General features: G+C 53.8%; 1 pseudogene; it reads left to right on the forward strand.

The window, feature by feature from the left end:
• The first annotated feature begins 4,265 nt into the window (after positions 1 to 4,265).
• LOC119103128 (phenoloxidase-activating factor 2-like) lies at positions 4,266 to 6,396 on the forward strand (annotated as a pseudogene).
• Positions 6,397 to 6,893: the final 497 nt, after the last annotated feature.

Below are 6,893 nucleotides of genomic sequence, written 5' to 3' on the forward strand. Positions count from 1 at the left end.
CGGTATGTACGAGACTAAATATTGACAGCCAAGAATGCCAGGCAGACACGTAAGAATAGAGCGTTCGAGAACATACCGTGTTCTTTTATCACACGAAAGAAGTTGTGAGGGCCAAGGGTGCGCTAAGGTCGGTTTTAAATGCAAAGTTTTTCGTTGTTCTTCCCCATCAGGAAGTCCTGTGCATTTTCATGGCTACCATTTAGGTCAATGCAGAACCACACTGCTGAAAGTGCCTGTGAGTTTACTAGAGTAGGTGGAATTTCTTTCGGGACGTGCCGTTTTGCGTCACGACGACCAATGAGTTGGCCTGTGCAACTACAAGCTTGTCGTCGTGCGGCTCGAACGGCAGCCTTCGACCTTTCTTCAGAAGGAACGCTCATCAGGAGGAATCAGAATCAAATCTTGAGAAAGTGCAGCAGAGAGCCTTGAACATAATTTTCGGCCATTCAGGAAACTACTCGCATATTTTGCAACACTTCGGCATGGAAACCCCTGCTGACAGAAGAGAAAAACTATGCCTAAGGCTGGGAAAATAAATGCAAGCGTCTCTCACGCATAGAGATCTGCTTCCGAAGCACCGAGTAGCGATCTCCGGCAAAAATACTCGGATCGCAAGCACACTCCAAGCGTTTTGCTGTGATATGCGACTATGCAAATCAAGCTTTCCGCATATAACCACTCTCATTAACATAGATATATTATCAACTAAGTCGCATCCTACTTCACATGTGTACTGTGCACATGTGCAATATGAGTTAATACTTGAAGCCGTGCTTTTCTCAATAAACCGTCTCTCTCTCTCTCTCTCTCTCTCTCTCTCTCTCTCTCTCCTCTCTACTCTCTCTCTCTCTCTCTATCTCTCTTCATCTCTCTCTCTCTCTCTCTCTCTCTCTTCTATATCTCTCTACTCTCCTTCTCTCTCTCTCTTCCTCCTCTCTCTCCTTCTTCTCTCTCTCTTCTCTCTCTCTCTCTCTCCTTCTTTCTCTCTCTCTCTCTCTCTCTCTCTCTCTCTTCGCTCTCTCTTTTCTCTCCTCTCTCTCTCTCTCTCGCTCCTCTCTCTCTCTCTCTCTCTCTCTTCTCTCTCCTCTCTCTCTCTCTCTTCTCTCTCTTCTCTTGCTCTCTCTCTCTCTCTCTCTCTCCTTCTCTCTCTCTCTCTCTCTCTCTCTCTCTTTCTCAGAATTCAGAACGCCCAAAAAAGAAGAATCAGCTGCTCGTGGACAACACGTACGGATATATTTGCATGCCAGCCACAGGTGTAATTTGGCCAAAGCACGGAGGTTCCGTGCGAACGACTGATCACTTGCAAATAAGTTGGATTGCTGACAATTTCCATGACTTCGGAACAGTGCCTGCAACTAGGCTGTTGTTTACCAGGCACAGAGTGACTTGTTCTACTGCCCTAGAACACTTCTTGATGAAACTCGTAGGAACATCATGAGCAGCGCGCATGCCACTCGAACAGGGTGCACTCCATGCATGGTTGCGTACAAGTTATTCGTCGGGACAGGTCGGGCGCAGGATGACCCGGTTAAAACACGGGAAGTCTGATCAGGATGTGGACAGCGAAAACAGTGGCCCGGACACCAATGACCGACAGCGGTTTTGACACCTGCCTTGGAGAAGTATCGGCTCAAGGTGTCGTCGGCTTCACGTCCGGGACCAGCATCTTGTTGCCAGACTTAGGCCGATACCGAGTTGCAGACCACGGCACATGGAACCTGACCCTGTCTCGGGGACTCACCTTCTCACAGTGTCTCTATTGTCGCGTGGAATACCTGCACGCGGGTGGGCAGCCCCGCACCCCTGACGGAGCGCGCCTCACCGCCGCCGACCATAAGCAGCATGGCGTCGTCGGAGCTCAGCGGCGCGCCGGGCATTCCGGCCCTGAAGCGGCATTCAGGTGCATGGGTATCAAGTCCACGCAGTATATGATGAATGATGAACCATGCTGCAGTTCAATGGCATGGGTAGTGACCACGGGAGACCAGTCCACCGAATACATCCCCTCATTGATAGCTGCCAAGCTTGACGGTTCCACTTCCAGACCTCCGCAAACGGCAGAGGGGAGTGTCAGCTCAGCACGTGGAATATCGTGTTGACAGCTGTGAGAGTTGAATTGAAACTGCTTCACACCATGGCAAGTATAACATGATATAATATAATAAACGTTGAAAATGAGGGAAATGAAAGAGTACAGAATTGAACAAAATCGCGAAAATGTGGAGGCAGAAATGACTCGGTGTAAGGAATGTATGTACTATGTAGGTCCGTGACAACAGCGAAGTGCCTTCAGAGCAATTGGGAAAAATCCGTGGGGGACCCCTCAGCGATTGAGAAAGCCCTGGGCAGGATGTGATGTACTGTTGCACTATAGTATGTGATGCACAGTATATGGCATATCATATATGGAATCCGGCACACAATGACCCGCTCTTTTGACAGTACGATCGCACGCTTTCTGTTCTGCCAGTATCAATCAGTTGCATACCGATGTGACGCCTGGTCGACGATGTCCGGACCTGTTTCCGACTCGTGTCCTTAGCTTATTGCCGATTTTACCATTTTACATCTCTTAGGTTACTCGAATGGGTAAATGAAATATGGTTCATGTCACAGCGTTGCAGAAATACACCACGCTTTATCAAACAACTTGCATCTAAATACTTCAAAACACCACGGCAAATCGTTTAAAGAATTGTGTTAACGTTGTCAAAAGCGTCATGGTGGTACCATCAGTGATTAAACAGATTTCGGCCTGCCCAAAGCATGACTGACCGTTCGGAGGCGGGGCACTGCCGCTGGACAGGTTCCAGTTGTTGACGTTTAGGCTCTCAGGCCTGCGGCCTTTCTCGCAGCAGCGCTGAACACGGGCCAGGTGCATGCCGGGGACATACTTCCGCATCAGTCATGAAGGGTGCGAATCGGGGTCATTCGCAGCACTGCAACCGGGATGTTTCAGCCTGTTTTGATCCGACTTCGGCAGCCTGTTTTGATCCGACTTCGGCAGCCTGTTTGGCCTGCTCGGCGGACTTCCTCGCTAAGCTGCAGCCGGTCATGACCTTACCAGCGCCATGTGCAGCTCGATATCCCGGCTGCTCAATCCGTCAATGTCCGATGGAGAGATGGGTTGCAATAGTTTCCAATGCCATCTGCCGTGTTTGCTTAGACATTTGGGACCATGGGCTGGCCGAGAACCACGTATGATACTGACTAGATAAGATCGCATCCACCCCACAATCAGGAGCCAGCTCAGCAGCCAATTTGGGACCTGTCAAGACTCACCGGCTGAGTTGCCCGGTCAAATTTGACAACCAAGTTTACTAAATCGCTGCTGTTGCTGAATGCTGGCTTAAATCGCAAACCATGAATGCAGGCTAGTGATAAATAAGGCTGGAAGTCGGTTTTGATATTTCATCATTTCTTGTCTCCATCTATCTCTGTTTCACATTCCTTTACTCCGTTGATGTCATCGTCTATGCCCTGCCCTCTCACCTCCGGGCCGCTGGCCTATCCTGCCGCTCTGCCCAGCCAAGCGCCACTGGCTGCGAAACTCAGGCACCGTTCCGCGTGAGCCTGTGACGTCACGCTTCGCCGTTCCTTTATAATACTGCGCCGGTGAGTTCAGCGTCAGAAGCCCAGCGAAAACCGGCCGAGCTGCAGGTGACAACTACCGTCTTTGCTGTCATACCAGCCTGTGACAACAATATCTAAGGCAAGTTTTTGGCCGTTTTTTATACAGTTCGGCAGCTGGCCACTTTAAAAACACAATCGCGCTCAATGCATCCAGTGCACAATGACAATGATCATTGGCCTTTCCCTGGTTCCGTTGCTTGTTTGTTCATTGCGTTTTTGTTTTGTTTTTGTTCGTTTGAACCAAATGAAATCATTACTTTCACAAGTACATAGTGTGCGAGTTTTTGAGGTACACAGCTGTGCACCGCGTTGCTGATGAACACACATATAAACTTAGATCGGTCCAATCTTGATCTGTCAACTAACATGCAGTTTGCGCCAGCAGTCCCTAAACAACATTTTGAAGACTTACGCCAAATGAGTTATAACTTTTTCGTGATTTACCTACATGAAAATTTTTGACTTTACATTATAAACAGGCGGTGAACTATCGCACCAGGTAGTCCGGTGCAAAAATGTACTTCTGTTTGGAGGACAAAAATGCGCTGAAAGGAACTCGCTGCCGAAAGTAGTCGTGCTGGGAACTTGTCTTCTGTTCTGCTGCAACTTACCAGGTCTTGGGATCGGCAGTGATGCGCCTTGTCATCGGAACGCTGCTGCTGGCGGTGGCGCTGGCTCTACCGCCACCTCAGCACTCGACGGCCACGGACCAGGCCTCCGGTCAGGCGACCGCCTCCTCCCACCAGCAGACCGACGTTGCTCAGATGACCGACGCCGAGCTTCTCTCTGCGCTGATCGGGGGGGCCGCGCCGGATGCCCCGGCCGCGGAGGTCGTCCCTGTCCCCCCGGCCGAGGAGGCCGCCCCTGTCCCCCCGGCCGCGGAGGCCGCGCCCGTCCCCCAAACCGCGGAGGCCGCGCCCGTCCCCCAAACCGCGGAGGCCGCGCCCGTCCCCCAAACCGCGGAGGCCGCTCCTGTCCCCCCGGCCGCGGAGGCCGCGCCCGTCCCCCAGACCGCGGAGGCCACCCCTGTCCCCCAGGCCGCGGAGGCCGCGCCGACTGCCGAACTGACCGACGCCGAGCTGCTAGCTGCGCTGGGGCTGGGCGCCAACCAGGGCGAGCCAGAGCGCTGTCAGGACTCACAGTACGTCTGCGTGCCGTACTACCTTTGCCGCGAGGAGGAGATCGTCACCGACGGCGCGGGCCTCATCGACATCCGCTTCGGCAACAACCAGCTGGAGAACGACACGGCGCCGCTGACGCACTCAGAGTGCGGCAATTTCATCGACGTATGCTGTCGCGACCCCATGGCCAAGCCGGAGATCAAGGAGCCGGAGTATGTGCCCCGCTGCGGCCGGCGTAACGAGTTCGGCGTCAACGCACGCATCGTGGGCTTTGCCGAAGGCGAGTCGCAGTTCGGCGAGTTCCCCTGGATGGCGGCTGTGCTGCGCGTGGAGGAGGTGGGCGGCCAGGAGAAGAACCTGTTCGTGTGCGGCGGCGCGCTGGTGCACCCGCAAGTGGTTATGACAGCCGCCCACTGCGTATACGAACAGGAGTCGACCTCCCTGCGCGTCCGGCTCGGTGAGTGGGACACGCAGCACACGACCGAGTTCTTCCCGCATGTGGACGTGGCCGTGGCGGAAGTGGAAACACACGTCGACTTCAACGGCCGCAACCTGCACAACGACATCGCGCTGCTCTTCTTGGCGGAGCCAGTGCAACTGCAAGAGCACATCGACACGCTCTGCCTGCCCGACCCGGCCGTCAACTACACGGGCGCCGACTGCGTCGCCACCGGCTGGGGCAAAGACCGCTTCGACAGCGGCCAGTACCAGACAGTGCTGAAGCAGGTGGAGCTGCAGCGGGTCGGCCATGACTACTGCCAGACCCAGCTGCGTACGACGCGACTCGGCACCCGCTTCGTTCTGGACGACTCCTTCACGTGCGCCGGTGCGCCGGAGCCGCTCGCCGTCGCCACCACCGAGGGCGCGCCGAAGGTGGCCCAGGAGGACGCCAAGGCAGGCACAGTGGCCGACACGTGCACCGGTGACGGCGGCTCTCCGCTGGCCTGCCGCGACCCCGCAGACCCCGGAACGCTACGTGCACGGTGGCATCGTGGCCTGGGGCATCGGCTGCGGTGAGAAGGGCATCCCGGGCGTGTACGCCGACCCGCAGCGCTTCGTCTACTGGATCGACGAGCTGATCAGCGAGTACTTCCAGCTGCCGCAGTCATACTTCGGCCTGAAGGAGCCGGTGGCGCAGGCCGCGCAGCCGTAGACACGGGCGCTGTGATAGCTGGACCGCTGTGTGGAGACAGGTCAGGCCTGAGCACAATCGGTTGTTGCTACTAACTTCACGGTTGGATCACTATCTAGACGTCTGGTGTTGGATCTCTGAGTTGCGAACTGCTGTCTCATGACCTCTGCGAGTCTAATATGCCCGGCACATCATGCGGATGGGTGAGATATCAATGTTTCCATACAAACACCATCAGTATTACTAGGCAGCGCGCGAGCCTGGTTGGTCACTGGTCCTTATCCTGTGTTGAGGCAGGTGGCCACATGGGAGTTGGGATCGTTAATTGAGATCAAAGTGCTCCGGTTTCTTTTCTTTGTCACTAGACGACATAGAAACCACAAAACATGACGCAGTTGGGGCTCGCGACCGGGTCCGTTTTTAGATGGAACCATGCTACTTGTGTCATGCATTTTTAGTTGGAGCAGTTCTACCTGTGTCGGAATACAAAAATTGTGATTTTTGAACTACTGTATGTCTGTCTTCTATCCCGTGCTGCGCTTGTGTCCTGCCACACTCCTCAGGCTTGCAGCTCTCTTATCACCTGATCAGATGTTTGACGTGTGCATCGAGTAGAGGGTAACCTTGGCAGAGGTGCACGAACTAGTCACACAAAAGTTGGGCACGATAATAAGACATTTTGCAAACGCTCGACTCATCACAGCTTATCGCACACGATGCAAGAGTGGACGCTAACACATAGGGTAAGATGTGAAAATCTGGACCACGTTTGAAATGTCAAGTTTGATGTATAGAGAACTCGTCATGCTGAAAGTGAGCTTATCGCTCAGGGTTTTGTAGTCAGTACAGTTCGTGGAGAGCCCACCCTTGTATATTCCCCGTGCCAAGTCTGGGTCGTGTTTGTAGTAAATCAAATGTATTCGCTTGGTGTAAAGCGGACATGCCAATGGAGAACTGAACCATGGTAGGTATGCAACATGAGGGAGAGGTGAAGCATTACAAATGAG

This window comes from Pollicipes pollicipes, unplaced genomic scaffold (assembly GCF_011947565.3).
Source record: "Pollicipes pollicipes isolate AB1234 unplaced genomic scaffold, Ppol_2.1 Scaffold_5724;HRSCAF=6776_pilon_pilon_pilon, whole genome shotgun sequence".
NCBI classification, from domain to species: Eukaryota; Metazoa; Arthropoda; class Thecostraca; order Pollicipedomorpha; family Pollicipedidae; genus Pollicipes; species Pollicipes pollicipes.